General features: G+C 33.5%; 1 long non-coding RNA gene and 1 pseudogene across 1 annotated transcript in view; both read left to right on the forward strand.

The window, feature by feature from the left end:
- LOC121494839 overlaps positions 1-18484 on the forward strand; it is a 57471-nt gene that overhangs the window by 14701 nt on the left and 24286 nt on the right. The window contains exons 3-4 of the long non-coding RNA XR_005988881.1: positions 16194-16400; positions 17210-17273. This is a non-coding gene — a long non-coding RNA (uncharacterized LOC121494839). The remainder of the gene's footprint in view (positions 1-16193; positions 16401-17209; positions 17274-18484) is intronic.
- LOC121494833 lies at positions 2714-3234 on the forward strand (annotated as a pseudogene).

The following is an 18484-nucleotide window of genomic DNA, read 5'->3' on the forward strand; positions in this document are numbered from 1 at the left end:
AAAAAGGCTATTACTTTCATTTAAAGATGTCCTCGGTTGTTAGTTTCTTCAGGAACTTACAAGAAACAAATATAAAAATGCTATCCACGGGGATCCCTGGGTGGCTCAATGGTTTAGCGCCTGCCTTCAGCCCGGGGTGTGATCCTGGAGTCCCGGAATCGAGTCCCACATCAGGCTCCCTGCATGGAGCCTGCTTCTCTCTCTGCCTGTGTCTCTGCCTCTCTCTCTCTCTCTCTCTCTCTGTGTGTGTCTCTCTCATGAATAAATAAATAAAATCTTAAAAAAAATGCTATCCACTATCAAGTGAGGTTTCAATGAATACTGCAGATGACATTCCAAAGAATGGGATCTTACTGCCAAAATAACAAATACAGGAGGAAACAGTACAATATGAATGAGCACCATAGAGTAAAAAAAAAACCAAAAAACCCAAAACCCAAAACCAAAAAACAAGTGAAACAACTAGCAAAACTTTTAGATATTGGATTTATCAAACATAATAAATGGCAATTTAGCTTTTAAAAAATACCTTAAAAAAAGGAAAGTTTAAGGGGCACCCAGGTGGTGCAGTTGTTGAGTGTCCAGCTATTGGTTTCAGCTCAGGTTGTGATCTCAGGGCCATGAGATTGAACCCTGAGTCAGGCTCTGTGCTCAGAGTGGAGTCTGTTTGAGATTCTCTTTTTCTCTGCCCCTCCTGCTAGCGCGCTCTCTCTCTTCTTTAATAAATCAATTAATCTAAAAAAAAAAAAAAGAAAAGGTTAAAATATAAAGTGCAAAGAAATTAAACAAGTGGACTTAAAAAATAAAATAGAACTTTCAGAAATGAAAAAATATTGAAATAAAAACAGTGATTATGTTTAATGGATAGATACTTCATGAGAAGATAGTGGACTAGATGATGGATCTGAAGAATTTATCCAGAATGCAGCACAGTGAGAGGAAGAGAAAATATAACAGAAAAGAGACAAGAAGAACAGACTGAAAAAATATAATACAATTCAAATAATTGGAGTTCTAGGGATAGAGAAGAAAAAATGAGGTAGAGGCAATATTTGAAGAGAAAATAAGGAGAAATTCTCTGATCTGATGAAAAATATCAATTACAGATTCATGAATCCAAGGTAGAATAAATATAAAATAAATTAACCCCTACATTACTTCACTTAAAGTACAGAATGCCACAAACTACCAGAAAAAATCTTAAAAACTACCAGAAGGAAAGGAAGTATAATAAGGCAGACAATTGACTTCTCAGGAACAACAATGGAAGCCAGAAAATAGGATATTTCAGTGGGGTGAGAGAATATACCTACCAATCTAGATATTATATACTTATAAAAATAACTTTGAAGAATGAAAAAATAAAAACAATATTATCAGATGAGGAAAAGTGAGAGAGTTTATATCAAAAGATACTCTTCTAAAAACATTCATCAGATGTACTCCAGGCAAAAGGAAACCAGATGCCAAAGGGATTAAAGAAAAAAGAAAGTGGTAAATACGTAGGTAAATAAAAACAACTTTGAGTGCACAAAACAATGCTTCTTTTGTTGATTTAAAACATGGTAGAACATTGACATCCAATAAAAATTACATATAAGTCAGGCAATTCATGATCAGATTTAAAGATTTAATAAGATCATTGTTTAAAAGGAGTGAAATTGTAATTTAAGATTTTGATAAGCAGGCATCTGGAAACGTTAAGGTAACCAGTGAAAGAAAAGATATAGAATATTTAACTTTCAAATCTATAAAGAAAATGAGTGAGGAAAAAGCATCCAATCAATATTTTAAAAAGGTAAACAAACAAACAAGAAACAGATAAGGTGGGACAAATAGAAAGCAAACAGAAACAGGATAGTAGAAATTATTCCACATAGAGATATCCTTCACTTCTGAGCTCTCAATATTCAGATATTTGCAATAATGGCTTGCATATGTTTTATAAAAAATTATTGTCTGAAATGAAAATCAGTTATGATATATCCACATGATGGACCAGCAAAAATGTTAAGTTCTGTGTGTGTTCAGGAAAGAGATTTTACAGTTCTTGCAAAAGTGTCTCAGCTGTTTCCCTGACAATGTCTGACCTCTTGCTAATTCTATTTTTCTGAGAGTTTAGTTACTATGTTTGCCTCTGCCAGGTACTTAGGGGCTCTAACAACTAGATCCAATTTAGATAGTCTCTATGCCATTTAACAAATGATTTCTTTAGTTATATAACAGTACATATTTGATATCAAACATACAAGACAATTTGCACTCAATACTGCACAGAATAAATACATATTACACACAATATACTCAAAAACATCCATTAAGCACTAAATAATTTCGTAAGTTGGGCTTGAAATATGCTATATAATGCAGAAATCTTTGTGCTTTGTCACATGAATTTTAGAGTGTTTTAGTGTTGTTTGGAGAAACTGATTTCAACTTTTTATTATTTGCAAAATTTTATTTGCAGGGATATAAAAGATTAAAAATACAAATAAAGATCCATTTATAAGAAGGATTTTTAGTATTTATTAAAAAATAAAAGTCCCATCTAAAAACACCTCAGGATACAGCTTGAAAATGAAAGTTTGGAACAAAGATACATTGGAAAGTGGCAATTAAAAGAAAAATGTGATAATTATGTAAACATCAAACAAAATATATTTCAGGACAACAACATTAAGATAAATAATAGAGATAAAAAGCAAGCGGCATTATGGCGGCCTACGAGCAGATTCCAGAAGGGGCCCCTGAAACTAAAAGGTGTTGGAGAGCTCGGTGTGACCAAGCGGAAGAAGAAAAAGAAGGACAAGGACAAGGCGAAACTCCTGGAAGCGATGGGAACCAGTAAAAAAGAGGAGGAGGAGAAGCGGTGCGGCCTGAACAAGTGAGCCCTGGCCCAGGCAGCCTTCGAGAAGATGCAGGAGAAGCAGCAAATGGAAAGGATCCTAAAGAAAGCATCCACAAGCAGAGAGTGGAGGACTTCAACAGACACTTGGACACCCTTATGGAGCACTGTGACATTCCCAAAGTCAGGGGGAGAAGTAGCCTCCCCACCCAGGGTATGCAGTGGCATCGAGGGGAATTGGAAGGCAAAGTTAAGGTTCTGTTTGGTGCCTTTGGTATTTTCTAGAAACATTCTTTTACACACACCCTTGCGTTTTCTGCTGAGACAGATGCTTTCCAAAGCAGTGTGCCCTCTTGCTGGAACTTGATTAAAGTAAGACTGTTCTTCTACTCAAAAAAATAAAAATAAAAATAAAAATAAAAATAAAAATAAAAATAAAAATAAAAAGGGAGAGAGAGATAAAAAGGATAATTACAAAGTAGAGAAAAGTTTCCATTTACAAGCATATTTAAGAATTTTAATTTGTATAGATCTATTTAATAATATAGTCTTTGTAGATAGATGTATGAAATGAAATGGATGAAAACACACATCAGAGTTTAAACATTTTAACATATTTGTCTCATGACAAAGAGATCATGAGAATCAAATCTGTGAGAGTATAGATCTGAATAACACAAGTAACAAGCCTAACTCAATGATTGGTTGCAAAATGCTCATTCTGTTCAAAGGTACTTAGAACTTTTACAAAATTAACCACATATTGTTGTCATAAAGCAAGGCTTACCAAACTTAAAATAACTAGTGTCACACATAATGTGTTCTGACCACAATGAAATTAAGTTAGAAATAATTAATAAATAAATAAGACAAAACTCATGCTTCTGGAAATAAACATTGCTAAAAGGACACATAGGTCAAAGAAGAAATCATAATAAAATTAGAAAGTGCTGAGAACTGAATGACAATGAAAATGCTCCATATCAAACTGAGGTGACAAAGCTAATATGGTTCTTCAAAAAAAAAATAGAGAGCTTTAAGTCAATATGTTAGAAAATAAAACGTCTCAAAGTGAATGAGTTTAAGAAATTAGACAAACAAAAATCTAAATTCACTCCCTCAGAGCAGAGGGCAGGAAATAATACAGAAGCAATGGAAAGAAAGCAGACATACAGGAGAGATAATCAACAAGGTTAAAAATGTACCATTTGAAATGAATAGCAAACCCGACAAATTCTGGTAAAAGCAAGAAAAAAAGAAAAAATAATATGAGCAATGAAAGGTGGGCAAAACTAGACATTATGTGTAGTTTATCTTTTTAAAGATTTTATTTCTTTATTTATTTTAAAGAATGAGAGAGAGAGGTAGAGAATCTCAAGCAGATTCTGTGCTGAGCGTGATTCAATGCAGGGTTCAATCTCAAAACCCATGAGATTATGACCTGAGTCAAATCCAAGAGTAGGATGCTTAATAGCCTGAGCCACCCAGGTGCCCCAGCATTAGGTATAGTTTAAACGATAAAAAGATAATGTTCAAATATTATGCCAGCAAATTAAAAATATTGGATAAAATGATCTAATTCTTAGAAAAATACAAATCTAACTAAAGGAGAAATGGGGAAAATAATACAATTTTCACTATTAAGAAATGTAACCAGTAGTTTAAAATCTTTCTCATTATGTTCCCCAAAAGGCTCAATACCTTACTCCTATTTATTTTATTTTATTTTATTTATTTATTTTTATTTTCTTTTTAAAAAAATATTTTATTTATTTATTCATGAAAGACACAGAGAAGAGAGAGAGGCAGAGACACAAGCAGGCTCCATCCAAGGAGCCCGATGCAGGAGTTGATCCTGGGACGCCAGGATTACGCCCTGGGCCGAAGGCAGTGCTAATCCGCTGAGCCACCAAGGGATCCCCTACCTTACTCCTATTTTCCAGCAAACATCTAATAGATTAATTGATTCCAATCCTACACAAACTATTCTTAAGTATAGAAATAAAGGAAATAATCCCAGTTCATTTTATGCAGCTCTCTTTACCTTGATTTCAAAATCTAAAAGGACAGTATAACAAAATTATGGGCCAAGCTAACTTGTGAACAAAGATGTTAAAACCTTAACATCTGACAAATTTATGTTTATTGAGGAATATAAGGTGACTTAACAGAAAATGAATTGCAATAATATACCATATTTAAAAATTAAGGAGAAATATACTATCATCTGAATGGATACAGATAAAGGATTTGATAAAATTAAATTTCTCTTTGTGTTAAAATGCTTATCAAACTAAGAAGTGAAAGAAAAACATTTTCTTAAATTAAAGTATTGTCAAAAGCCTGAGAGCATACCTAATAATAAAACTTTGAAAACATTCCTTTCAAGATAAGATAGAGACAAGGGTTCCTGCTATCGCCATAGTTGCATTTTTACTTACGCAGCAAGGGAAGAAAAGGTATGACGTTTAAAAAGGAAAAATGAGTTTCTTAGTTTTTACAGATGGCACAATTTTTTAAATGAAAAAAACCTTTAAAGAATCACTTGGAAAATTTAGTAAGGCTGCTGGACACAATCAATGAAAACCTTCAATCATATTTCTATACCTTAGCAAAAAGAGTTAGAAAATGGAATTGAACAGAAATCCTTACATGAAATTTTAAAAATTAAGACCTAAGAATAAATTATCAAAAATTTTCAAGACAGGGTGTTGTATGGAGGTGTAGAATCGCTATATTGTGCACTTGAAACTGATAGTGCACTGTATGTTAACTGGAATTCAAATAAAAACTTTAAAAAATTAACAAAAAGTATGCAAGACATTCATGTGGAAAATTATAAAACTTAACCAAATGGCAATAAGACCTAAATGAATGGAGAGAAATGCTACATTTATGGGTGGGAAGATATAATTTAAAAAACATTAACTTTCCCTTTAGTTAATCTCTATATTCAATACAATTCTAATAAAAATTCTGATGGAACTTGTTTTTTTTGTTTGTGTGCTTTTTATTCTGTTATGGAACTTAATAAACCAACTTATTTTAAAATTTGTACTGAAGAGCAAAGAGTCCAAAAACAGCAAAGGCACTTCTGAAAAGAATAAACTTGCCTTCCTGAAATAAATTGTAAAGAATAATTGTAAAACTATAATCAAGAGAGTCAAGAAGAGAGCCCAGAAACAGAATTGCAACATATAAATCATTGACTGATGATGCATTAGCATTTCATATTAATGGTGATAAAGGGAATTCTAAATAAAAGGCATTGGGATAATTATGGGGAAAAATGAAATTGGGCCTAAACACAAACATAAAAATAATTTCCAAATGATGTAATGATGGAGAATGTCTTTATGCCCACAGCATAGAGATAGCTTCCTAAAATAAGACCCAAAGAATTTACTAATGGGACATTGAAATAGAGAACTTCCGTTCAGAATATCCGCAAGTTAAAAAAAAGACAAACCAATTTGGAAGATATTTGCAATGTATATCACTAACAAACAACTAGAGTTTAGGATATATAAACAAATCACAGAAATCAACAGGAAAAAGACAATCCAATAAAATGGGCTAAAAGGAAAAAAATAGCATAGAGTCATTTCACTTGAGAAAAACAGAAAGTCAGAAAATATGTAAGATGTTCAATCTCATTAAATATCAGAGGAATGGTTAAGACCATTATGAGAAGTTAATTCATACCAACTACATTGGGAAACAAATTTAAATATGAGAACATGGTATCTTTGCCTAATGTATGAAGTCACAGACCAGTATATACTTTTGGTGGAAGTGCAAATTAGAGTACTTTTCAAAAATATTTGACATTTCCCAATTGAATTGAAAATATACCAACCCTACAACCTACAAATTCCACCATTGTCTACCTTCCTGAAACCTCATGCACAAGGACACCAGGAAATATGTATAAGAATATTATTAGAAGCGTTTGTTAATAGCAAAAAACTGGAAACAACCCACTAGCAGGCTGGAAAATAAATCATGGAATATTCATACAAGAGAACAGTAAACAACTGGAAAATGAGTGAATTATTACCACATACAACATGGATGGATCTCAGGAGCAAAAAAGGCAAATTCAAGGAGACACTTGATAATTTCATTTATATAAAGTACTAAACTACACAGAAAAGAACAATATATTGATTGCATATATAAATATACTTGGTAACAATTTTTAAAAGCAAAGGAATGATACAGATAGATAGAGAAGGGGATAGAGAGGGAGAAGGCTGGGAAATCAGAGATTGGGGAATACATTTAGGAGATATATAAAATGATAGTAATTATGGGTTTCTGAAACCAGGGTGTAGGTAAATGTGTGTTTGTTGAAGTGTTGCACTGCTATTTTTGTATTTTATACATATTTTATTTGTGCCTTTTTTATGTGTCTACACAATTTTTAATGAATATAATTTTTAAAACCTATTTTCAATAAGTGCTGTGGGGAAAACACATATTCATAATGTGATCACCCGAGAAACTTTTTTTTTTAGAGAATTATTTATTTATTTGAGAGAGAGAGAGAACACAAGCAGGAGGGGCAAGGGAGAGGGACAGAGAATCTGAGGCAGATATGCCTTAGAGCACGGAGCCCTTGCAGGGCCTGCTCCTAGAACCCAGAGATCATGACCTGAGCCCAAACCAAGAGTCGGATGCTTAACCAACGGGTGCCACCCAGGTGCCCCAACCTGAGAAACTTCTGATAGTTCACTTTCGGTAGGAAAAACAGATGAAGAGCAGGATAATGATAGCTCACAAATCTTTACTATTCTTGACCTTCTTAAGATTGCTCTAGGTAGAGGGATGAAATATCTTGAGATACAGGACAGCATGATCTTTGAGTGAATTTGTTGTCTGAGGGTACTTTAAGGTTAAGTAGGGTGTACTTAAAGACAATGCTAAGTAGGATTTATCTACAGACATTCCACATGATCTTTTGTCTTACTTTATATTATAGTTCTTTTATGTGAAAATATCTTAACTGTTTTAGTCAACACTATGAAGTACCAACTATTGCTGCTTTATTTTACAGGATTTTAAATAGGAACATCTATTCCAAGTATATACTCTTGAAAGTTTTTTCCCTCAATTATATGTGGGTCTTTATATCTTTCCTCATTAGTGTTATCTGAATAGTTCCCCACTTGAAAGAGTTTATAATCTGTAACTCTTTGCTTAAGGCATGATTACTGACCAAGGAGCCACGTGTAGAAGCACTTAGTTATTCCTTTTTTGTAGTTGCTGGTGTGTTACAAGATGTGCCCTCAATCAATTGTAGATTGAGCCATGAACTTTCTTGTGTAGGATTCCCCTCTTACTCTCTTATTTGCATAGACTCGTTTAGTGACTTTCCCAGAACTTCTTAGGCTACTGAAGACAAACTGAATGTGACAGTCAATTATCATCTTTCTTTCTAGTTAATGTAGTTTTTAAAACTAAAAGATGAAAACAAAACAAACTAAATCCCAACTGATACATTATTTTAAATTCAGCTGCCTTAAAAACTTTCAGTAGTAAACGAATTTATGTGATTAATATGGAAAATAAGTCTGCTCTCCTTCACCCCCACACTTCATTCTGTGTTTTAGTTGTATTTGTGCCAAGGAGTTTTGGCAATCTGTACATTTTTTTTTTAAAAACCTCAAAAGTAAATAACAAAACACAGACCCCATGGTTGTGTGGTTGATTTTATGAAGTATTATGGCATGGATAGCTGTGATAAAATTCTCCCAAATTTTTCTACTCCCACAAGTGCATCTTTGGAATCCTTCCATAACATGTGTTTTTTTTGTGTGTGTGTGTGAACGTGTGTGATGTGTGTGTGTGTGTAATTTTTTTAAAGATTTTATTTATTTATTCATGAGAGAGAAAGAGGAGAGAGAGGCAGAGACAGAGGCAGAGGGAGAAGCAGGCTCCCTGCAAGGCTCCCTGCAAGGAGCCCGATGCGGGACTTGATCCCTGGTCTCCAGGATCACGCCCAGGGCCAAAGGCAGGCGCCAAACCATTGAGCCACCCAGGGATCCCCCTGTGTGTGTAATTTTTAAATTGATACTAAATTTATTTGATTCAAACTTTCAAAAAGTGTAGAATGATACTTAGTTGATCTTTAGCACCCTGAAATAACTAAAAAAGCCAGAAAAAGTTTAGTTTTTTGATAACTAAAAAAGTTTTCAAAAATTTCCAAAAGCATATATGAGTTAATAAAATATAGTGAAGAGTTACCTGGCCAAAATCTAGGATAAATGGAAAATTCAGACCAATCCCAACACTAAAAGCTACTTTTGCCTAGAGGGTATTTGTCTATTCAAAGAAATAGCCATGGAACTGAGCTGTGGTTTTGGCAACCTCCTGGGGCAAAAGGACAGACTTCAAAAATCATCTCCTACCCACTGCAGAGTCTGAAAAAGCGCTATACCCTGAGAGAAAGGGTGAGCCAGAAGCAAAGAGGCCCTTACTTAAGCCTGTAGCCTCAGCTGATGATATTTTATAGTGTCCTCCAACTCCAGCAAAAGAAATGAAAATTGTCTTTTGAGGCCTCAAATTATTCTTGCAATTAATTTTTTCAAATACAATGATCAGAAAAGAAAATACAATAAATTAGAACCAGCAGAAAAAACTAGATGGTAGAAAGAGATCATAAAGCATTCAAATATTTAAATTCAAAGACATGTATTACAAGACAAATTATATTTAAAAGCCAAAAAAATTTAAAAATAACATGCTTAAGATACAGAAAATTATTTTTAAAATCATACCAATTTTAAAAAATCAATCTTCTTATCCTAAAACTATAACTAAAATTAAGAACTCAGTGGAAATATTTAATGATTTACTAGAAATAGCTGAAAAGAAAATTAATGAGCTAGAGAATACGTTAGAATAAATTTTCCACAATCCAGCATGAAGAGACAAAAAGATGGCAAATGCAAGTGATGTGCTAAGAAATAAGAGATGTGCTTTTAGATTGAAAAGACCTAAAATAAACAGGTAGGAATTGATTTTGCTAGAGTTTGTTCATCCAGACCCAAGGGGCTGCAGAGCAAGATGAATGTGGTTATAAAAAGTCAACATGAAGGATCCTTGTGGTATTGGAAGTATTTTATCTCAATTGGGGTAAGGGACACACAAACCAGCATATGATATAAAATCGTACAAAACTGAACACACACACAAATAAGTACAAGTAAAACTGGAGAGATCTGAATAAGATCTGAGAATTGTCTAAGAGTCAATCTCCTGGTTCTGATATATATTACAGCTTCACAAAATTTTAACATTGGGCAGAACTAGAAAAAGTGTATATGAGATTTCTGCATTTTTTTCTTACAATTTCACGTGAATCTACAGTTATTTCAACAAAATTTGAATTTAAAAAAAGCCCAGATCTTGACACATGATAATGAAAATCTAGGATACCTAAGGCAAAGAGAAAATTTGAAACACAACAGGAGAAAAAAATGGTAAATTACCTCAAAAGGTACAGCAGCCTGACTGACAGCTTGCCCCATAACAGCAAAGATGCTAGGAGTGTAGAATAATATCAGTGTTTAAAGATAGACAGCTAGTGGATTTATCCTCTAAAATTAAGGTAAAATAAAGATATCTTCAGTTTGAAAAAAATGAGAGTGTTCAACACCTATAAAACTGTTTTAAAAATAAATTCTAAAGGATAGGTTTAATAAGAATAAAAATGACTTCAGATGAAAGATTTAAGATGCATAAAAAGATTTAAGGTGCATAAGGGAATAAACAGCAGAGTGGTAAAAATGTTAGTGTGTGAAATATGACAAGTTATCAGATATCTCAACCAGATATTAAGACCTAGTAATATTAAGACAGTGTGGAATAAATAAGACAGTTCAGTGGGGCAGAAGAGAGACCCTACAATTAGAGTCATGCATGTACAGACATTGGATTAAGCAGTGGAGAGCAGTAGAAAAGTATACCTTTAAACAGTACAGTAATAGTTAAGTATATATGTGAAAAAAATTAATGTGGATCTCTATCTTACACTGTTCACAGGTGGATGAGGCACCAAAATGGAATAGGCACAATGATAAAGCTTTTGGAGATAAATTTGCATAATATATTCATAATATTGGGAAGGGAAATATTTCTCAGATAAGACACAAAAAGCATAAATCATAAAGGAAAAGATCAGTAAATATGACTACATTCAAATTATAAATTTTGTTCATCAAAAGGTACTATAAATAATGATTAAAAGATAAGCCAGAGTGAGAGAAGATATTTGCTAACAGATAAAGGACTCATATCCATAAGTATACAATGAGCTCATATAAATCAATAAAAAGCAGGAAAATCCAATAGAAAAGAGTAGACAAAATAGGTAAATAGGCACTTCCCCCAAAAAGGAGCCTGAAAGACCAATAAACCTTTGTAAAAGTGCTTGACTTAATTTCTAATCAAAGAAATGCCAGTTAAAATCATTATGAGATAACATTACTACCCCCCCACCCCGCCCCCACTGCTTACCACCAGACTGGCAACATTTGAATTCTCAAAACACAATAATAAGAAACAACTCAATTTTAATATCAGTAGAATCTTTTGAAGATACTTCACTAAAGATATTCTGACAGCCAATAAGCATGCAAAGGTGTTTACCATCACTGATCATTAGGTAAATACAAATTAAGGTCACAACAAAACACAACCATGTACCTAATCAAAATGACTAACATTAAAAAGACTGACCATACCATGTGTTAGTGAAAAAGTGGATGAAGTAGAACTCCCATACACTGCTGGTGATAATGTAAAAAGTAAAAACATTTTTTCTTTTGTAGGCTTACATGGATTTTGAGTCAGGAAAATATCTGTCTCCCAGTTTTACTAAAAATATAGATTTTAGGTTTTTGTTGCTTTTCTATGTTTCCCAGATAGGAGAAGGGGCGGAATGCTGACTTTCATAGCCACGTTCATCTGAAAGCATTCCTTATCATTTTTAGGCATTATCAATTAGTAATTTTAAAAAGCTGATTACAGGCACCTTTTTAATACTAAGCCTTTGATAGTTATATTGTTTTGTATAGTTGACCCTTGAACGATATAGGTCTGAACTGCACAGGTCCACTTCTATGTGGATTTTTTATAGTGCAGTACCATAAATGCATTTCTCTTATGATTTTCTTAATAATGTTTTATTTTCTTTATCTTACTTTATTGTAAGAATACAGTATATAATTCATATAACAAATATATGTTTTAATATACAAGCTTGGTAAGGCTTCTGGTCAACAACAGGCTATATTAGTAGTTCAGTTTTGGGGCAGTCATGTTATAGTTGGATTTTTGATTGCACAGGGGGTTGATGCCCCTAATCCCAGCATTGTTGAAGAGTCAACTATGTTATCAGGTAACAAATCAAAAATAATATTTTCCTACACTATACCACTTCTTATACCATGAAAATTAATCTGGTCCAATTTATTCAGCAAAACAGAAAGTGACTATTACAATCAGAAAAATGAATGGTAAAGAAAATCAAAGCAGTTATAGCATACTAAACTAATATTCATTATAATAAATAGATTTTAAAAATATGCAGGCGGTCTCACCCAAGGCACATGACTATTTAAACGTCTTTCGGCGGGCAGAGAATGTTTATCCCACTGCAGACTCACAGAGAAATTTGAGATTACCCACTTGTCTCCTGAGGGCTAGCCTCATTCCTAAAAATCCCCAGGGGAGAGCTGAGTGTATGCTCTTGTTATGGGATAGAACTGAAGTTTAATGTTTAGGCTTTAAACAAAGCATGACTCTGAGAGGGCCTTAGGAGTGACTTTTCACATTTCTCCTGAAAGATATTAAACATTTTGTGCTTGATAAAACCCTAAAAAATGCTGTCTCAGAAGCAAACTGATTCTGTACAGAAGTGTTGGTTTTCAAGAGGCTTTTTGTTTTGTTGAGCCACTATTAACTAGAAACGGCCTATTCCATTCTTCCATCACAGTAAATCCCCAATTTTGTTCTGTTTTATTATTCCAACCTAATCCTGCAAATTTCCTTATATTCGCCCCATTTGTTTTGCTAAATTCATTTCCAGACCTTTTTTTTTTTTTTTTCCGTTTTCTCTGGAATATTTTGAGAAATCCCCCTCCCAAGAGGTAGGAAAGAAAGGAGTTGGTGTAGTGGAGAATGTGGTCACTCCAAAAGGAAAGTCAAATGGGGAAGGAGCAGGCAAGAAAAGACTGAACTTAGTATGAGAACTGGGCCTAGAGAGAGATAACAAAAAATGTTTTTGGATAATAGATTCTATGAGTTAGACTAAATGTTAAATATGCTAGGATAGGGGCAGGTGATTGAGTAGGTATATCTTTAAAGAACTAAATCAAACTACAGGAGGAAAAATTAGACTAAATGTTGGATTTTCATTCTTGGCCAAGTCTCTGAACAGCATAGGCTAGATTACTGGCAAAAATCCATGAGATGTCCTGTGTATAATCCTGCTTTTTATATGGCTCTTTTGATATATGTTGGTGTAGTTCTCTGAAAAAAAAAAAAGTGAACATAGGCTCAAATGCCAGTTTCACTACTACTTTCTCTTGAGAAATGATGGAATGTCAAGTGAAAAGATTTGAATAAATAGGGTGCAGTACACACTTTCCAACCATAACAGGTAAGCACAACTGGCCCATGATATAGCTATGGTAGGGTTTGCTCGGACATGCGGGTATTTTGAAGGCATTATTCTGCTCACAGGGTCGTTTCTTATGGATGCATGATCTCCCATGTCATTATAGTGTGCAGAAAACAGATTTTATCAGATTACTTGAATCTAGGAGAAGGGGGATCAAGAAAGCATAAAAATTTGGGTACTAGATAGAACATGAAAAAGGAGACTAAGGACAGATAGAATACAGTAGTTATCTCATAGTTTTATTAACTAACCCCAAATAGGGTGTCTTAGAAATAAAACAGATATTCTAGGCATTCAGGGCAAACAAGTACTCTTTTTCTAATCACCTCAGAGCATATGTGACAAAAATTCCTAAGGAGTACATTTAAGCTTACATTAGACACTATGAACTTCTGCCTCTTTGTACACAAAATAACATTTATTTTAGTGATTACAGAAGAAAATCTAAAATTATTTTCATTGTGATTAAGAAAGCTTTTGATCAATTCCAGTTAATTGGCTTTTAGAAATAACAACTGACACTTTCTTTCAAGAGTCCTGACAATCTTAGTATTTTTGTAATCTATTTGTTATTAGCTTGCAGGGCCTCTGATCATATTTGTCCATGCAGTCTTTCATTCTAATACTCCTAAATTCATCATCATTTTGCAACTGTGATTTGTTTTATACGTAATTAAACACCTCTTGCATTACTACAGATTCTGCTTCATTTCTAATATTGAGAAAGTGGCTTGTGTATTTTTTAGGAGGCTAACATCTTAAAACATTATAGGGGATAGGATTCTTGAATTAATTATCTGCTAGATGAGGATGCTTGTTACAGCAAGTGTGAAATAATAATAAATAATGGAGTCACTTCAGGCAGCATACTTCCTTGAACCGTAAGGACATTCAAGACCCTCAGAATTAGGACAAGGGGACAAATCAGAACCAGAATAGACTCAAGAGCTTGGTCTTCACTGATAGCCACTCTAACACACACCAGGTCTGACATATTAATGAATTTTGTTTTAGAAAAAAATGTTTAAGTCAGGAAATAAAAATATTAACAGGATATAGTTATATGATATGTACCAGTCTTCAGAATAGTTACAGACTATGTTTCCAAATGTCATAGAGTTGCATATTTGGATATTTATCAATTCTGCAAAATAACATAATCACAGGCAAATTTTTCTCTACACTTAGATAGTAATAGATATCAACATGTATCTTTGAAGTGCTCTACAGAATAATGGGATCATTTTTAAAAATGTCTTTCTATTTCTCTATTTTTAGCTCAAAAATAAGCCCTTAATAATAAAAAAAAGAATATATCCAATAAATGTTATTAGTGCCAGCAAATTGTTTTTGCTGCTTGCAAATATAATAGATTCATTTCTTTACTAGGGAGCAAGCTGAAATATATTAATATCCTCACTTTAGAAGAGTTGAATTTGATGCTATTGATAGGTAACAGATGAAATTATTACACACAGACTTTTCAAATAGGGGAAATAGAGTGCATTAAATAAATATTCAATGTAAGAATCACAAGGCAAATTATTATTGTTAACTATTTCTAAGGTAGTTTCAAAAGTTTTCTATATAAGAATATTACTCTAATGTGTTTTCTTCTCACTCATGGATTGCAAATTGATAAATATGATGTCAGCTCATCCTAAGATTCATAAACTCCTATTAACTGGAGTAGTTTCCCTTACAGTAGCCAGAAGCATGCAGCAGATGGCACTAAGAACATTTAGCAAAGCAGCCAGGAAGAGGTCTTTCTTAATTGCTCCTCAGGGTCAGAAAATTGCTTGAAAAATGAGATGTAGTAACTAACTGGATACAGCCTTCTCAAGATGAGTTACGCAGCAGAAACTTCAAGTTGCCATACATTTTCCTCTCCAATGAGAGGAAGAATTTACAATATTCAAAATATAAAGCGATAATACCATGTTGAGCCTCTCCAAGAATTGGAATTATCTGATACTTTCTGAAATGTAAGCTATCACAGCCACTACCTTTTTGTTCTCAGATTAAACACATTCATTTGTTTTAATTTTGTTTTTTTAAATATTTTATTTATTTATTCATGAGAGACACAGAGACATAGGCAGAGGGAGAAGCAGGCTCCCCAGGCAGGGAGCCCAATGAGGGATTCAATCCCAGAACTCCAGGATCATGCCCTGAGCCAAGGGCAGAGACTCAACCAGTAAGCCACCTAGGCATCCCTTGTTTTAATTTTGGAAATGTGTAGTTTTTTTATACAATATGTGTAGTTTTTATATTTCAAAAAAAGAGGATGATTCATACAATAGACAGCACAGAAAATATCTGTTTCCACAGTATGTTGTTTCTGCTTTCACTTTATTACTTCTTTATATTTCCACTGGCTGTGGTGCTGTAGATTTTTTGTCACAGTTATGCTCTTATTCTCTATCTTGTGCTTTTCTTTGGTACATTGGTATTTGTTGCAGGATTGTAAAGTTATGATATTTTTAGATATCCAATAATATATGATTAAACCACAGGAAGAAACTGAACTAAACTAATGTCTGCAATGGAAAGTAAAAATCAAGGAAATTTCAGTTAGTGTTCTACTTTAAAAAATAACCTCTATTAGATTATTTTCTTTTGTATGCAAATGTACAACCTTTTTTTCTTTGTCCACAGGTAATTTTTTAAAAAGATTTCATTTACTCATTTGAGAGAGAGAAAGAGTGCACAAGTGGGGAGAGGGGCAAGGGAGAGGGAAAAGCAGGCTCCTGGCGGAGCTGGACATGGAAGACATGGGGTTTGATACCAGGACCCTGAAATCATGACCTGAGCTGAAGTCAGAGTGCTTAACCAACTGAGCTACCCAGGCACCCCTGTCCACAGGTAATTTTTACACAAATTTTTATTGTATCATTAGCACCATGTTTATATAGCAAAACCATAAGGTGTAATGAATGTTGAAATACACAATGGAAAAACTGCTTTTTAGTCCTTCTCTCAGTAACTGAACATCTACTAAAAGAAAATCAATGCACTAGAAGACATGGATATACAAAGTCTAGATTGTGGTGAATGTGCATCACTCAATGACATTCTGTCTCCATGAATGATCTGTGGTCACAATATTCTTTTTATTCCACTTGGACTCTGTTATCTAACACTACAATTACAACAATGTTTTGTGCTTTTTGCTGTTATTAATTGAAAATTTTAATCAAATTAATCCTACATACAATACAGATGAAAATAAATATGATACCTGCTGAAAGTAGAGGTATGAAGTAGGTCTTATCTCATTTCTTTATGTGGAAAATATTCTCTCCAGGATGGTTGAATAGAGGGAGGAAGGAAATCACTGATAGATCACATTAGAGATCCTGAGAACTCCATATATCAAACTAAACCACAAATGGAATACTTCTTGTGAGTTTCATATTTACCATTTCTTGAAGAGTTTATCTGGTTTTCAAGGTTTTTAATCATTTCTGCCAGACCTAACATACTCAGCATACATATGTATATCAAGAGACCACAAGCTTTTGAAGGAATAAAGAGTCTCTTAAGAGAAAAAAATGACACTATAGCTCAGCAAATTCACCGTTAAGATTCTTCTCAGTGTTTGACATGATGAAAGAAAATACTGTCTGTTTACCTGGGGTCCTCTAACAGAACATTCCTCTTTTATTCTGAAGGGATTTCATCACCTAGTGCAGAATTTTCCAAATCCTGTTCCAGAATGTATTTCTCAAGATGTCAGTAAGTGTTCTGTTAAAAAAATACTAACAATTCCTTTCCTTCTAGATGTACCTTTTTAATGTAAGAAAAAGTTTAAGATATGCATATGTTTTTATTATTATGTTAAGATCTAAGAAAAATTTCCAAGAATATTAGGAAGTGAAAAAAAAGGAGCATATGATATATGTCATTTGATCAGTATGCTAAAGCAGCTGCTTTACCATTGGCAGCAGCATTTGCCAATACCTGGTGCTGGAAGACTGAAGTTGCTCATCTGCCCATTTGCACCATCTTTTAGCACACAATAGTGATATTTTCAATGTTTAAGGTGTAAAAAACACTTGTAGATTAATGAGTTCCTGTTTGAGTTCTGCCAATATCATAATTTAAAAACTTTTGGGATCAAATAAGTTTAAGACAATGCAACTCCAGAGAGCAATTTTAAAGTTGGCAATGGCCCATGAATAACAAAGTCTTTAAATTAATTAGAATAAGAAGATTAATAATTTTTTTCACACTTTATATAAGTAGTAGTTGTGTATACATGTACTAAATTCATTATTTTCAATTTTGCTGCAGTTGATTTGATACCATCTCCAATTCTTAAGTACTGGTCTATAGAGAATAAATGTTATTGTTACTTAAACCTTTTTTTTTTTATAACAGACATTATTTTTAGATAAGTTTTAGAGTCCTAAAAAAATACAGAGGAAGTACAGAGAGCTCCCTTGAGCCCTCTGCCCCCATACATGCAGAAGGTCCTCCACAACTGACACCCTCAACCACAGTGGTACACTTGTTACAACTGATGAATACACTGACACCTTATTATCACCTAAAGTCCATAGTATATATTAGGTTCACTCTTGGTGTTGTGCATTCCATGGGTTTTGACAAATGTATCAACACTGTAGTATCATACAGAGTTGTTTAACTGCCCTGAAAACCCTCTGTGCTATACCTATCCATTTCTCTCTCCCTCATAACCCCTGAGAATTACTCTGACATAACCTCTGAAAATGATGCTATCTCCATAATTTTGCCTTTTCCAGAATGTCATATAGCTGGAATCATAAGTAACCTTTTCAGACTGGCTTCTTTAACTTAGTAATATGCATTTAAGTTTCCTTCATGTATTTTCATGACTTGATAACTCATTTCTTTTTAGAGCTAAATAATATTGCATTGTTTGGATATACCATAATTTATTTAGTTACCTATTGAAGGATGTC

The sequence above is a fragment of the Vulpes lagopus genome, chromosome 1 (genome assembly GCF_018345385.1).
Source record: "Vulpes lagopus strain Blue_001 chromosome 1, ASM1834538v1, whole genome shotgun sequence".
Taxonomy (NCBI): Eukaryota; Metazoa; Chordata; class Mammalia; order Carnivora; family Canidae; genus Vulpes; species Vulpes lagopus.